General features: G+C 40.9%; 1 protein-coding gene across 10 annotated transcripts in view; it reads right to left on the reverse strand.

Moving 5' to 3' along the window:
* The window catches only part of R3HDM1 (R3H domain containing 1), a 134111-nt gene that overhangs the window by 78747 nt on the left and 38139 nt on the right, over window positions 1-17225 (reverse strand). The window contains exon 2 of one of the 10 annotated variants that reach the window (XM_088472258.1): window positions 4514-4634. The exons of the other annotated variants lie outside the window; for them this stretch is intronic. The gene's annotated coding sequence lies outside the window, so the exon portion shown is untranslated. The remainder of the gene's footprint in view (window positions 1-4513; window positions 4635-17225) is intronic. 10 annotated transcript variants of the gene reach the window in all.

Below are 17225 nucleotides of genomic sequence, written 5' to 3' on the forward strand. Positions count from 1 at the left end.
TGGAAGACTGGGTACCAGAAGGCCCAACAGTGACTCAACATTACTACAAAAATGTTCTAGCAACTTTGCAGGAAAGAATCAGAAGAAAGAGGCCAGAGTTGTGGAAAAATGGTTCCATCCTCCATCAGGACAAAGCACCAGCCCACACAGCTCTCTCTGATTGCAGTGCTAGAACACCCTCCATACTCGCCAGACCTAACACCATGTGACATCTTTCTTTTCCTTCCCTCAAGTCAAATCTCTACTCAAAGGAACCCGTTTTTCATCAGTTACTGAGGTAAAGAGGAAAAATGACAGAGCTGTTTTACAGCTGAGAGATAATGAGCTACAGCACGGCTTTGACCAATGGAAAATAAGAATGCAGCAGTGTGTGGATGAAGAAGGGGAGTACACAGAAGAGGAACTGAATTAAAATGTACTTAATATAATTAAACATAAATTATAGCATTTGTCTTATTATTTAATAGCCACACATCGTATATTAATGTAATACACACACAAATTTAATGGTTTTGGAAAGGAGGTGCTGCCTGTAGCAACCAGATCCTGTAATTTATCAAACAGCTCGAATACGGAAAATAAACATTATTCACCCCAAGAAAGTAAAAAAAATTTGCAGTTACACCCGAAAAAAAAGCACCTTATAAATTTGGGACGAAAATGAAAAAAGTGGGAGGACAACTTCAAAAACTAGCGAAATAAGCTTCTGGGGGTGCTCTAAGAAGGGGCCAAGTGTTTTTGGGATTGCAGATGCTTGTATGACTGAAGAATTTCACTTTTTCTAAAACTTTACTTTAGAAAAATAAAAATATGCTAGTACCCATTTTCAAGCACCCCAAATTTGATGGGTCTACTTATTTTCTCCAAAAAACACTATTTTATGCCATTCTTCAACACTTTTACCTAGACGCTAATAGCAAGCAATTACCCCACTTAAGTACCCTAGCTAGTTCAAATAGGGCTAAAACTAACCTACTAGTCAGCCCATTTTTTTCTGGGGTACAGAGTGATTCCCCAAATCATCCTGCACTTTTCGTGTGGTTCACATTCGCCGGGTCCCGTTTTCGCCTGTTTGACAATTGAATACGGAGTAAATCGGGAGCACGCACAAAAAGTTTTCGTGACCAAAACAGGTGAAGGCGGCAAAAAGTCGGCCAGGCAGAACTTTCTCGCCGATGCAAAACTAATTGAATACGGTCCTATATTGGTTGCTATGGGCTTGAGGTGGGCAATAAGCAGCCCCCCAGCTGTTGTTGAACTACACATTCAAGCATGACTTGCAACAGTTCTAGCATGGCCAAATAGCAAAACTGTGGCAGGACAAGCTGGGATGTGTAGTTCTAGAACAGCTGGCGGGCCACTTATTGCCCATCATTAGGTTACACAAGTTTTCATTCAGAGTCAAGTGTGTAATAAAAAGGTAAAAAAGGGGATCCCCTACTGTATAGAATATAGAACAGGGACTAAAAGGAAGCTACATTACTATTGCTATGTATCAAAGCTGGGAGAGAGATAAAATTGTAACAAATAAAATTGCCAACCAATTCGGTCCTAACTACCATTTTAGGGGCCTATGTATCAAAGCTTGATGAGAGATAAAATTGTGAGATATAAATCACCAATCAGCTTCTGACTTACATTTTATAGGCTATGTTTGAAAAATGACAGGAGCTGATTGGTTAATACTTTTTCTCTCACAATTTTTTCTCTCATTAAACTTTGATACATAGGCCCCTTAGACCGCAGGTTCTCAAACTCAGTCCTCAGGACCCCCAACAGTGCATGTTTGCCAGGTCTCCTTTCAGAATCACAATAATTAGCTCCATCTGTGGATCTTTTAAAATGTCCTACCCTCCAACATGACCCGTTCCATTAGGTACTAAACACACTGCTCCTGCACTTCCCACTTAATGTATGATTGCAGTCACCCGTGTTGAACTAGGTAATAGATGGGACAGGTGTTTCCCTACAGGTGGCAGCAATCATAAATTAAGAGGGAAGTCCAGGAGCAGAGCATTTTGTACCTAATGGAACAGGTCATGTTGGAAGGTCTGAAATGTGTCAGTGAGTAATGAACACACCTGTGCACCTGCTTGGCGACCTGGAAAACGTGACCTATTTGGGGTCCTATGGACAGGGTTTGAGAACCACTGTTTTAGACCATGAAAGCTTTCATGGGGTAGCTGTAAAACAAAACAAAATACAGCAGTTACCACTTACATGCAAACATACAGAAGTCTTAAAACATGCACATTATCAAGCCACGCTAATGTGCTTCACCGGCCATTTAAAAAGACGCTAAACATGAATAAAACCTTATGTATTTTTTTTATTTCCAAATGCAGTTCTAGCAATATCGTCTATTGGTCACAAGCATTATTTATTGGTGTTCGTTGTGCTTTAAAATGGAGTGCAGTTTTATCAGTTATAGTTCACATACTTTAAAGTATATTCATTCAGTGAACAGAAACATGCCAGCAAGGGTCCCCTATTAATTGACATCGGGATGCATACAATAAGGTAACTTGATACGAATGTTGACAGGGAACCAGTACTGTACAGTAGCACTGTCATAGTACTAAAGTGAACGCATCTCAAATTTTTTTTTGGAACGAGCCATATATACACTTTTGAAAATGCAACTTCAACATTGCAAAAAATCTCAAGCCAAGTGGACACTACCTTTGTATGCTATTAAAAATAGTTGATCTAGCATTGATAATCTGCCAGTGGAACACATAGGATAAGGCTACATGCCCAATGGTCTTAAATACAAGTCTTTTACATTTTAGTCAATACATAGAAAAAAAAAAAAAGCCAATATGTGTTAAAGAACAATGATTTTTACTTTCACATCACTTTACATGCATTCAAAACTGAAGTCAAATGTGTAATGCCAGTAGACATGTAGCCTAAAGCTGGCCACACACTAGACCAACTTACATCCAACCAGCCAACTTGTTGATTGGTTGGAATGAAAATCTGGTAAGGAATGGGAGTAAATGATCAGCAATTTGCTCCTAAATGCCAGAAAACAGATGAAAATGGTCGTCAGACAAGTTTGTTAAATGTTTGATCTAAACAATTTGTTCAAACAACAGTTTTTGTTCATTTTCCGGCATTTGGGAGCAAATTGCTGATTGTCATTTGCTTTCATTCCTTACCAGATTTTCATTCCAACCAATCAACAAGTTGGCTGGTTGGATGTAAGTTGGTCTAGTGTGTGGCCAGCTTTAGACTGGGGTCACACTCATGCAGTCTGGATTGGATTTTGGGGCATCTAGTAACTTTCAGACCACATGCTGCAATTCTAGGCCACCTAGCTCAATACTGGAAAAGAGATTGCAAGATCAGTATTATAAATACCACTGTGGGGGGAATTCAACTAAACGAGATGTTGAATAGCGCTGGGAATGAACTCCCGGAGCAATTTAATGGTCACCATAACACCCTGCACTTAAAGTCGGAAGATGCAGGTTACGACGACTAATGCCGGGTGTTTAGTCGCAGTACCTGCATTCCCCGGCCTAAAGTGCTAGCCTTGATGCTGATAGCGCAAGCCCGAAACCAGCATTGCGCCACTAGTATAGTCAGATTTCTGCTCGCTCCTCGGGTGGGTGCGAGCAGATATCCTCTAGTCTGGGTTAACAGCGCAGCCAATTGAATAGCTTCGGGCACACATTCCCAGCGCTGTTCAACAACTTTGATAATTTAATTCCCCCGTGTGTCTCCAGGTACGTATACAACATACATTATAAAGCATTATGCCTATAAAAACTTTACACAAACCAGTATATCGCGCAAATGGAAGGAGATTATGCTGTGTAATTGAACAGATTCGAACAAAGGTGCATATGTATCAAAGCTTGATGTGAGATAAAATTGTAAAATATATATCCACCAACCAATCAGCTCCAAACTATCATTTCTTAAACACAGCCTGCAAAATGTAAGTTAGAAGCTGATTGGTTGGTGAAATCTCACAATTTTATCTCATATCAAGCTTTGATACATATGCCCCTAAATGTAATCAATCTAAAACTCAGCCATCAACACAAGAGGATGGAGATAAATAATATTTGTTCCAATTTCACTGGTAAGTTTAGCAAGCCGTTTTTCACTACGATATGCAATCTGTGCTAACTATTTAAACGGACCAAACATTTGGGCATCTTCACAAGGACTTGTTGCAATCAGTATAGTAATGGTACTTCAGCTGCAGGGGTTCATATATTACAATTTCCAGATTTAGAACACAGCTGTTCGATTTTCCTCCCCCTCTTGGAAAGAAAATATACAGTATAAGTGATATATGTATTGCCAGAAGTACTCAATGAATATCTAAAACCATAAACTGCTAAGATGATTAATGAGGACACAGGCGGCTCTGTAGCCTAAATAATAGGAGATATTCATAGGCAACCTGCAAAAGGGAAGAGGAGGAAGAAAATGCACAACAAGATGCACTCCATTGAAATGTTTAATTGGATACTTTAGAATTAAATGTCCTTACCTAACCTCTCTCCCTCTCCGGGTACATTTCATCAAAAGTAGGACGCAGACGTTATTGCAGTAGGATATACACAATTTTCTCGGAAAATAAAGCCCAACAACAGAGCTCTTATCAACAAAATCTGGGAGATAATAGAAACACATTACATGTAGTAAAATGGTTTATTTAAATGTATATTCTATGCAGTACAAATAATGCTATAGGTATGTATAAACTCATGATGATTTAAAAATTGCCTAATATAAAAGACATTATGGGAATGAATACAATTTTTTTTTTACGCGCCTGTTAGTAATGGGTGCCTAACTGAGTAATTCAATTATTGCTCTGATCGGACGAGAGTGCCACATGTCGCGTTTTTGGGCATCCAAACCACCACAAGTGCAATAAGTATGCAGTCACGTTGTTTTGATAGCAAAAATGCATTTAGCATTCATTTTAACTGCATTAAAAAATGTTATAATAAAGAGACAGGAGCAATAAAGAAAGCACAAATCCACTTATGTGGTAATTCTGCTATCAGCCAATCAAAAGCATCTAGCTAGAGCTGGCGAACACTGTCATCATCGGAGTATTAACAGCACCTTCAGACAAGTGATACCGCCACTAAACTATATAATTTTTCGCGCAGGTCTACATTTGTTCGCAATAAACACAAAAAATGCCCTTATGCTGGGTACACACTAGACTATATATGTCGTCCTATCCGGCGGATGGGACCAACATATCGGACACATCTTCTAGTGTGTACCCACTATGTCGCTGACGATGCAAACTCCCGCAGGTCGTCGGTGACATTCTCAGTCGGCCCTACATGCAGGGCCAAAAGGGGGATGTTGATAGCGAGTGCCAAGCTGCCGAATGCAGCATGGCCCCTGCCGTTGCGGCAAGTGTGTATACACTTGCCGATGCCGGGTCCCACTGCTGCCGATGTCTGGCTGGGTATACAGTCTAGTGCATAGGTTCTCAAACTCGGTCCTCAGGACCCCACATAGTGCATGTTTTCCAGGTCTCCTCACAATCACAAGTGAAATAATTAGCTCCACCTGTGGATCTTTCAAAATGTGTCAGTGAGTAATGAGTACACCTGTGCACCTGCTGTGTGATATGGAAAAAAAGTGACCTGTGTGGGGTCCTGAGGACAGAGTTTGAGAACCACTGGTCTAGTGTGTACCCAGATTTACTTTACTCGGCATACATTAGACAACCCTCTTAGGTTCTCTCAGGTTGCAACAGGCACAAGTGTCAGATTTAAGCAAACCAGAATACATGGATATGCGTGCAGTTTTCATTTACACGCATGGTACAAATTTGTGAGTATTAAACTGCAGTCACAAAACCTTCTACCCTGACATCACTAACACTGATCTCTTATTTATTCAATTAGGTCTGCCCCAGAAAATGACCCACATAATTCCAAAGAATGGGTTATACAGACATATACACATTTTGAAAGCTTTGTAGATGTTATGCAACTTTTCGCAATAATATTTTCCCCCTCTAAGTAACCTAGTACAGAGAAGGGGGAAGCCACTTATTAGGATTCGTTATCACAGCAATCATGTCATAGAACATCATGCCCATTGGTTCATAGACCTTGCTGTAACTTGAAGTTCATAACTGTGCCGAGATCCTTACTGCCACCAATCTATAACAACAGAGCTAAAAGCTGACTGGTAAACACTGTTTACAAATATGTAACGAGATTAACCAAGCTCATAGCAACATTAAATGTAGGTACTCTCATCTTTCCCGTTAAAGTTGCATTGAAGAGGTATTTACATATTTCTGCAGAATGTGCAACATGGCAGCTCTCATTAATTACAATTCACAAAAGGGGCGATTTATTTGCTTTCACTGGCGGCTCTGACTAATAGGTGCCCGACTGAGCAATCCAATTGCTGCTCCGTTCGGGCACGATAGCTGCCAGCATTTTTGCTCGCATCCTCCTGAGGTGGAGAGCAGAAATGTGCTGTTTCGGCGCACTAACTAGGACTTTAGACAGGTTTTATGTAGCAAAACCCGGTCTAATTGGGTGCGACTAGTGCAATTAATAAGCACCCAAAACAAATTTAATTGCTACATTAGGCGTCCATTATATAGCTTGCTTAACAAAAGAAACTAGTCCCAAACAAACAATAGTTTTCCATTATTTTACAGTGCAAGTGCAGGAAGAAAACATGTTACAAACACAGGTCATACCTGCAAAATATGAAGTGAGCCAATAACTGCCACAGGGACCCATTTATCAAAAGTATATTTGAGGAATAATCAGGTGTTTACCTGAAATATTAAGTATTCCACGGATGCATTAAGGAGGCACCCAGCAGATATCTCAGATACCTGCAGCGATCCCTCCATTCCCGCAGGCAGCCGGGGATGCGATGCTGCCAGATATACTGACATCCAGAATGCATCGGATACTGGCCCCTGTAGCCTTTGGAGGGTTCCTGTGCAGCAGCCCCGGCACTGGCCAGCAGCTCCCCTGCCGGAGCCAGTGTCCTTGCATGTCCCGGATGATACTTCCGGGCGCTTTCATAGCATTTTGCAGTACTTTCATGCCCTGATCGCATTGCATATGTGATCATTAATAAATGGGGGCCATAATCTTGTTAATCACCACCTTTCCCGGGGTAGGGAAGCACCTGTTCTACAACATGTTTGTAGACATGTTCGTGCTGTGACGAGTTAAGCCGCGTTTTCCACTACACGATATTTTGAACAATTGAATGAAAACAACATCGTTATCATTCAATAGTCTGCAATATCGTGCAGTGGATATGCAGTCAGCGACCAGCGATGCGCGCTCCCGCTGGTCATATTAGTTACATCTCAAATTTATAGGATTAAAACAATATTGCTAAAGGCAATTTAAAAAAGGTATATAGTAAGTGAACAGTGTGTTCCCAATGAGTTTCAAACCATTCATGGGACATTTTCAAGGGTAGTGCACAATCGAATTCTCACCCATAGAGACTGATTTTGACAGTAAGGAAGATTTGGTTACTGGTTTATGTAAAAAAAAACAGAAGAAAGGAAATGCGGACCAAATAAGTTTTTCAGACTGTGTAATTATTAAGAATCATCAGAACAGAACATCTGCCTACATAACATTACTTATATGTCCACAGTGAGTGCCACATCTTTAAACCTAACAATCTGATTAAAAAAAAAAAAAGGGTGGGGTGTCTAGCTGGACACGCTCCTTTTTATGCTGGCAGCCGCCGTGGACTGGACGTAGGGTCAAGTACCGAAAGTGCCTAATTCAATAAGGCTCATTAAAGAAAAAAGGTTTAAAGTGATGTTTTACTGGCTCATAAATTTTGCAAAATATTGTTCTCGCCAACCCGAAATCAAGGTGAACAAAGAACAAAAATTACATTACAAAGAGAAAATATATGTGCTCTGCCACACTGCAAAATTTGGTCAGGAATAGTTTGAGGAACATGACAGAGTTCAAGGTGTTGACTTGGCCTCCAAATTCCCCATATCTCAAGGATGAGCGGGTCCGGTTCGAACATAAGGGATCAGAGTAGGATCAGAGTCTGGCTCAGGTTTTCTCCACCTAACATGGAATCCACAACGAGGCAAAATGTCATCCTCCAGCTGTCGGATTCTCGCGGGTTTTGGATTCAATAAAGGTCCCAGTGATCGGCGCCATTTGCACTCCGGCTGTGGAGAGTGTACAGAACAGACGTGCTCTGTTCTTCTCTGTTGTTCAAGAGTGCAGTGTTGTCGGGGGGGAGCTGCAGTACATAAAGTGGGGGGGTACTGCTGTGTCACTGTGTCCTGTCAATCAAGGGGCTAGGGCTGCAGTTCATAAAGGGGTGCTGTGTCGTACAGGGGTGCTCTGCCCCAGTGTAAAAAATAAATAAAGTTAATAATTATTGCACAAAAAAATAAAAAAAATATTTTTTTTTTTGTGTGCGCTAGTTACACTATTATTGTTTGGCGACACTGCCGGCCAGCCCACAGTTTATCATCCACGTATTGTGACACTACAAGTCGTAGCGCAGTGTGTTATTCTTATTCATAAAAAATATTGTGACACTGTAGGTCATTGATACCGCAGTGTAATATTTAAAATAGTTACAAATTGACATGTATGCTGTACCCACTTCATTTGTGTTTGTTGATATGGAGAACCATCAGTTGAGAGGAGAGTAGGAACCACATACTAGTTCTGGAGCTGCTGCCAGTGCCACCAGTCATGACGATACTAGTCAGTCTACATCATCCTATTTCATTTTTTTGTGTTTAATGCTTAATACAGATTCATCTCAGGATAGTGTTTTTCTTTAAATACTTGTATTAGTTCTTCAGCTTGTTTTGAGAAAATTTTCTGTGTTAGAACAATTCGTTTTGATACTTCTCAGTTGCCCATGCGGTATATTAGCTAACCAGATTTTTTTTATGGTTACTGTTGTAGTTTATATAATTGTAGGTGTCGACATTTTTCCTATAAGTAAATGTTTACATTTTGTTATGCAGTATTTTTAAGGAAATATCTAAAAAGTTCATTCCATTTCTATGTTGTGAATGAAAGAATATATTGATTATTGTTTAAATGTGTCACAAATTTTTGAATGGAGGTCTAGTCTCCGTCCCAGATGAAAAACAAGTAATCTATATACCTCCCGTAGAGGACCAGGTTTGCTCCATGCTCGCTAACCCATATATGTCACTCTTCAAAAGCTCCCATATATACGTTGGTGAGACTCTGAGCAAACCTGGTCCCCATCGCCGTGCCAAGCGTCTGCATAGTTCAAGTAGATTTAGGAGACTGCGCACGAGTGTGTTACTGGATGCATGTGTTACAAACAATACATCCTGAAGTTCTAAATGAACATTGAACCTAGAATTTTAAGTCGCACCTCCATAACTTTCTATAGGACTCCCAGATAATTATGCATAGCGTGGGCCCTATACTGGACATGGGAGCGACTTAGTGGTTGCACTATGCACAATTGCTAACCACGCGATATGACAATTTCTGCTTTTTGTTTATTTTGACATTATTATTTTGTATTTTAATTATCAGTATATCTATATAGATTTATATGTACATTCAGCGTAGGTTAAACAAATGCCTATACTTTGATTCTCAATCGACCAAGAAAATTGAATAGCTTAATATGGATCTGTATGAGAAGTACATTTTTTTTAAAACCATCACCGAATATTTTCATTTAATCACTTTCATATGGATTATATGTCCTGTAGAATCGAGCAAGAGCAAAATACAATAAAAGACACACACTACATATTTCTATTTTAATGGAACATTTCCCAGAGACTTTTTAACACAATCTGTACTCATAAGGATGACACTGCATAATCAATTATGCAAATTGTATACACCTGCTCGCCAGGTTGAAATAAGCTTCCAGTCAGTCACAGGCTACCGATCCTTCTGAAGAAACTGCCGGGTTGTAAGGCAGAGAAACGCGTCAATTCATCGGTCCTGTGACAACTTGAAACTGAGGTACTACTCATAGCCTGCAAATCCAGGAACCCGTTTAAAGAGAAAGAAAGCTGTGTGTCTGCGGCACGTAAGCTACACTCCACCCAACCGACGCTTGCGGCTCCAGTCCTAAAGCACGCTCGGCTGTTTGGCTACTGCTGAGCACCTCAGATGTAACTGTCTGCTAGCCGGACTTCCTCACAGCGGCTGCCCAAACTATACAGCAGCGGCTCCAACCCACCGACCCAGTGAATGTCCCTGGGTCCGACACTAGAAAGCCCTGATATGACTACAGGCTATTAACACCTGGCTCTAAATCAGGGGACTTCAAGGATCCTCTAACCTGCGGGACTGATTACCCCATGGATAAACACAGACTTGGTTCTGTAGACTACAAATGTGGAGAGACCGACTCTTTTTAACCTTATATATACACCTACATATTATACGACAGTGCACTGTGTTTACATAGGTTTTACATGTTGGAAGCTATATCTTTAATTAACTGCTCCTAAACACAGGGACTACACAAAGCTGGATATATATGTACTAAATCTGAAACATTGTTGCCTTCCATTCATCCGTGTTATAGATCTGTACTGAAAACCTAAGAAGAGTATTGATATAGAACTTTTCTCTTGGACTTTGCATGAGTGCATAAGAACGAATACTAGCAGGATCCACAATACTCCTCTCTAGTCACATATACAGAGTGTGAAAGGATACTTGAAATTTATCTCCACCTACATCTACTTTATAAAAAGTCTTTGAATGTGTCAACAAATATACTGTTGGTAATTTCTATAATCTAATTTTTTAAAATGTGATTTTCATAATGTGATTTAAAATGTTGTGCAAATAAATTGCGATTAATCAGAAACTGAATAGCATCCGAAAATCTACCTTGAATACGATAGAAAACTGAGCGCTTCCCTTTATAAAATATCTTACCTATCTCTGCATGTACTAAGTGGAGAGCCCACATCTCTCCTTAGGGATAGCTGCAGTGTCTTTTCTATACATTACCTAGCTGGATACTAACTAATGCCTAGTGCCGTGTCTCTGTACACAGACCCCTTTTTTTGGTATTAGATGTGCATCAGATATCCGCCATTAGTGTAGTGGGTTTTAGACAGTTAATGGAGGTCCTCTGTCCCCACTACCAAATCCCATCTAGGTTCCACTTCACTAGAAAATCAATTCCCAGCCTATACAGCAGGGATGGGGAACCTCAGGCCCAGGGGCTGTATAAGGCCCCCAGAATTATTTGGTCTGGCCCTCAGAGCTTTTTTCTGCTAGCCTCATCTGGCTTACAGGGTGCCTAGAATGTCACACTGCAGCCAGAATCTATGCAGTGTGAATTAATGTTATTGAGGTGAATACTACTGTAGGAACAAAAACATTATGTGATTTTAGCTGTTTTTATGACTTTTTAGAAAAAAATACAGATCTGAAACACGCAAGGGTGGTTTTGCAAAAATCGAGGATAACACGAAGGAGATACAGATCCAAAACACGGGGTCGGCGCCACCTCTCAATTTACAGGTTTTAAAGGTTGTGTTGCTAACGACTAGGTGCCAGATACCACAGAACAACTTCAGAGGTCTTGTATAGTCCATGTCTCAACTGGTCAGAGTCAATTCTGGCAGCATGAGGGGGACCTACACAATATTAGGCAGGTGGTTTTAAATGGGGATCGGTTCAAATCCCGACAGGAGGAGACACAGCTGGTAAGTACCCTAACTCTCCCTTTAGAGGTGCCTAAACCTAACCCCTCCTTGCCGCACCCTGAACCTAACCCTCCCGGGGGGCTACCTATTCCTCCCCCCAATGGGTGCTTAACCCTAACCTCCCCCCAGAACCTAACCCCGCTACACTCCCTGAATTTAACCCACCCCCGCACCCCCCCACACCCCCCTCGCAGCTAATGCTAAGGACGCCCCAGACTCTCGTTCGGGCTGGCGCCCTTCAAAGTTGCGGCATTGGGATTAAAATAAGAGTCAGTATTTTGACTCCTATTTCAAGTCCCCAGTCGGGCATCTCCTGTTGGGATATAGACCGACGGAATTTAGTCCGCCGGTCTATAAACTGCATCCCTTTTAAATGGTAGGACAGATGTGTGTATATAAATATTATACATATATACACAAACACACACACACACAAGCATACACTGAAGTGCCAAAAGTCATGGGATAGCAGTATATAAAAAGGTATGTGTCGTCACCATACTGTGATGTCTCGGAAATGCCCAGACCTGCATCAGTTGTAACCGGACATCTTGTGAATCAATTTCAACACCGGCTAGGCTGCTCATGTCAAGGCGACGAGAATCATCGGAGTTCAAACGTGGCATGATAGTGGGTGCCCTACCCATCTACGGCGTCACGTGTGTACCGGAAATACCTTATGGAAGGCATTATCGATCAATAGAAAGTTATATCTTATATTAACTATATAAAGTTTTACTACCCAAATAATTCTGTGAGACTGTATCGACTTCTGACTTTTAGGTTTAACAATATACAAAATAAGGATTCAGTGGTCCAGGGAGCACACCCTTCCCTGCTATGTACGCCCTTTAATGTGACATATCACTAGTACTCAAACAGCCTGTCCACTCCCCACCGTGTCAGTGAGGATTCAGCTACTTCTTTCTTAACTCCAGTAGCGGAAGACAGGAAACACAATCTTACAAAACTGTCCTACAACTGCCTAAGTTCCAATCTTGTATCACTTCACCCAATGTGGTGTGCCTAGCACTTACAAAGTTCAACACATGCTATATAAACTAGAAAACCACTACAAAAAAAAAAAAAAAAAAAATATATATATATATATATATATATATATATATATACACACACACACACACACACACACACACAGTAGCAGTCAAGAGTTTGGACACCTTCTCATTCAATGGTTTTTGTTTATTTCAATTATTTTCAACATGGTAGATTAATATTGAAGACATCAAAACTATGAAAGAACACATGGAATTATGTTGTAAACATAAAGTGTTAAACAAATCAAAATATGTTTTATATTTTAGATTCCTCAAAGTAGCCCCCTTTTGCATTGATGACAGCACACTCTTGGCATTCTCTCAATCAGCTTCATGAGGTAGTCTCCTGGAATGGTTTTGAATTAACAGGTGTGCCTTGTCAAGAGTCAATCAGTGGAATTACTTGCCTTCTTAATGTGTTTGAGACCATCAGTTGTGTTGTGCAGAGGTAGGGCTAGTACACAGTGAACACCACTATTTCACTACTGTTGTAATCCATATTATGGCACCAATCACTCAACTTAGTAAAGAGAAATGACAGTCCATTATTACTTTAAGACATGAAGGTCGGACGATATGGAAAATTTCAAGAACTTTGAATGTATCCTCAAGTGCAGTTGCAAAACCATCAAACGCTAAGATGAAACTGGCTCTCATGAGGACCACCCCAGGAAAGGACGACCAAGAATTACCTCTGCTGCAAAGGATAAGTTCATTAGAGTTACGAGCCTCAGAAATCGCTACTTAACAGCACCTCAGATTAGAGACCACAAAGTCGTCATAGAGTTCAAGTAGCAGACAAATCTCAAAATCAACTGTTCAGAGTCGTATTGCTGCGAAGAAGCCACTACTGAGGATGAACAACTACAAGAAGAGAATTGTTTGGGCCAAGAAACACAAGGAATGGACATCAGACCAAAGTACAGATTTCCACTGGTCTAAAGAGTTCAAATTTTATATTTCTGGTTCCAACCGCCGTATCTTTGTGAGAGGCAGAGAAGGTGAGCGGATGGTTTCTGCATGTGTGGTTCCCAATGTGAAGCATGAAGGAGGAGGTGTGATGGTGTGGGAGTGCTTTGCTGGTGACACGGTTGGTGATTTATTCAAAATTCAAGGCACACTTAACCAGCATGGCTACCACAGTATTCTGCACCGCCATGCCATCCCATCTGGTTTGCGCTTATTGGGACTATCATTTGTTTTTCAACAAGACAATGACCCCAAACACACCTCCAGGATATGTAAGGGCTACTTGACCAAGAAGGAAAGTGATGGACTGCTGCGTCAGATGACCTGGCCTCCACAAATCACCCGACCTAAACTCAATTGAGCTGGTTTGGGATGAGTTGGACCACAGAGTGAAGGAAAACCAGAGCAGCCAACAAGTGCTCAGCACCTCCGGGAACTCCTTCAAGAGACTGTTGGAAAACCATTCCAGGAGACTACCTCATGAAGCTGATTGAGAGAATGCCAAGAGTGTGCAAAGCTGTCATCCAAGCAAAAGGGGGGAACTTGGAGGAATCTAAAATATAAAACATATTTTGATTTGTTTAACACTTTTTTGTTTACAACATAATTCCATATGTGCTCTCTCATAGTTTTGATGTCTTCAGTATTAATCTACTATGTTGAAAATAATTGAAATAAACAAAAACCATTGAATGAGAAGTTGTCCAAACTTTTGACTGGTAATATATATTTATAAAATTGTATTTATATAGCGCTTTTCTCCTAAAGGACTCAAAGTGCTTTACATTTATAGTAAAAAATAAGCTTAAACAAGGGACATTAGTGAAATGCTTGGGTGAATAGGTGAGTCTTGAGTCTATTTTTGAAGGATTCTAGAGTGGAGGCCTCTCGAACTGTGCGGGGAAGTGAGTTCCAAAAGGTTGGAGCCACAAAACTGAAAGCTTAACCACCAGACGAATTCTGTGAGATTCTAGGTACTGTTAATAGTCCTTCGTCAACGGATCGCAGTAATCGACGGTAAGGAATCAGAAGCTGCTTCAGGTACCCTGGGCCGCGGTCATGTAGGGCTTTGTAAGTTAGTAAGCCAATCTTGAAAACAATTCGCCATCTGACAGTCAGACAGTGAAGGGAGTAAAGAATGGGTGTTATGTGGCTGGAACGTGGCTGGTCGGTTAATAGCCTGGCAGCTGCGTTTTGTACCATCTTCAAGCGGTGCAATTCTTTTGCTGGGAGACCGAGGTAGAGGGCGTTGCAGTAGTCTAGGCCTGATGATATAAATGCATGTATGACTTTAGGCAGATCTTCGGAGGAAATTAAGTGCTTGATTCTGGCTATGTTCCTCAGATAAAGGAAATATAGTGCAAAACAAGAGAGTGTACGATCCACAGGTTTTTATCGATGCGTTGACTGTTTAATGTGTAAAACAGTTAAATCTCATGACCGGAAGATTGTAGAATTTGAGGTGCACGGTAATAAATATCCTATAAGGGAATTTATTACGTGCAACTCCAGGAACGTATTATATCTCCTGGAGTGTTCCTGTGGCCTATTGTATATAGGTAAAACCACTAGAAACCTCAAAACGAGATTATCTAAACATATCTATAATATACGTAAAGGTCTGATTACACACAGTCTCCGCACATTTTAAAAATCATCATAATAGCAAAGAGTGTCATTTAAAACGGTTCTTAGGTATCCAACAGGTATTACCTAGATGGAAAACAAGAGACATTGAAAAGAGGCTCTCACAAGCAGAAATTAGGTGGATTTACCAATTAGGGACCCTTGTACCCAAGGGGCTGAATGGAGATTTCGAACTCAAATGTTTCTTAACCTATTTATTCATATTTTTAATTAATGTTTTTGAGTTTACACACTTGCTGCTATAGATAATTCCCTTTCCTTGCACCTATTGTGATTCTGTCATATAAACTTCCCTTCTTTCTGCACCTATTGATATTTAATTGCTGCTTTATCTTGCACATTTGCACGTATTTAGTGTGGTGCTATAATATGTATATTTAATGTGGTTATAGATTTTACATTGCTCTTTTTTATGTTTGTTTTTTATGTGGTATATTTCTATGTGGACTTATCAATGAGGACAATTCAGCGACTTAAGAATAATTAAGATTTTATTCATTTGATTCAATCTATTATGGAGGATTGAAGCTGAGTGCCTCTGGAACGTAGGACTTCCGGGTCGGTGGAGCGCACCATGGCATCTGACTTCCGGCTTTCGTGTTAAGCGGCAAGCAGAATCACGTATATTGTACCTTTGGAACGCAGGACTTCCGAATGCGGTGGAACGCACTTGGGCTAGTAACTTCCGGCTACCGGATCCACACACAGCCGCCGGCGCTCGCTAATTGGAATCATGTGAGTTTATTATATTTAGGGTATTTAAGGAAGATACTGGGTGAGCACGCCACGCTTCTGACAAAGGACCAATTGGTGTCCGAAACGCGTTAAGCGGTGCTCACCCTCTGAACTGATTGCATTGTCTGCAGCCTGCCTGTGTGGACTTCATCCTAGTGGACCTCTATATCCGGAGTGGCGGTCCCGCTGTTTCCATGATACATCTGGGTTTGGATGTCGACACGTGGACGGGGGCTGGACGCAGTCTTGCATTTGTTATATGCTTTTTATACTTCTCGTTATTGTAAGTGCAAACGTGTTATTAAAACTCTTGTTTTCTGAGGCATACTGCACTATTATTCCACTTTTTTCTTATCCTTCTATGCATATGGAATTATCCCAAGGGAAAACTGGCCAGTACCTCAACATAGAGGCTTAATAGTGGAGACCCAGGACTTGGAGTTACTTATTACCATTATTGGTGATTATTGTCCATTTTTGTGTGTGAAAACACATTGGTGTCCTACTTGTTATACATGTTGAGTGGGGAGCGCTTTTTAGTTTGAATGCACTACTTTTGTTCTGTTTATGTTCCTCAGATGAAGGAATGAGGATTCGATTGTGGCTGATAACTGATGTTTAAGTGTCAAGCCACTATCCAGGACAACACCAAGATTCCGCACATGTTTAGTGTTCTGTAATTCTGAACCCCCAAGCGTAAGTCCTGTTGGTTGGCTATGCTGTAGCCCTGTCCTGTGACCTATCATAAGGACCTCTGTTTTGTCAGGGTTCAGTCGCAGCCAACTGGCACTCATCCACTCCTGAAGCTCAGCTAGGCAGCCATTTAGGGTTGTTATTGGGTTCTTTGTAAGTGGAGAAAAGGACAGGTACAGTTGCGAATCATCTGCATAGCAGTGGTAGACCAGGCTATGACATCTGATTATTTCACCCAATGGTAGCATGTATTCTGTAAAAAGCATGGGAGATAGTATAGAACCCTGTGGGACACCGCATGGAAGTGGCACTGGTGATGGAAGAGTTTACTCCAGAAGAAACGCTCTGTGACCTACCAGAGAGAAATGATTTGAACCAGCTAATGACTGTGCCATCCAGTTCACAGAAATTTTTCA

Source organism: Taudactylus pleione, unplaced genomic scaffold (genome assembly GCF_031769625.1).
Source record: "Taudactylus pleione unplaced genomic scaffold, aTauple2 ptg000122l, whole genome shotgun sequence".
Classification (NCBI taxonomy): domain Eukaryota; kingdom Metazoa; phylum Chordata; class Amphibia; order Anura; family Myobatrachidae; genus Taudactylus; species Taudactylus pleione.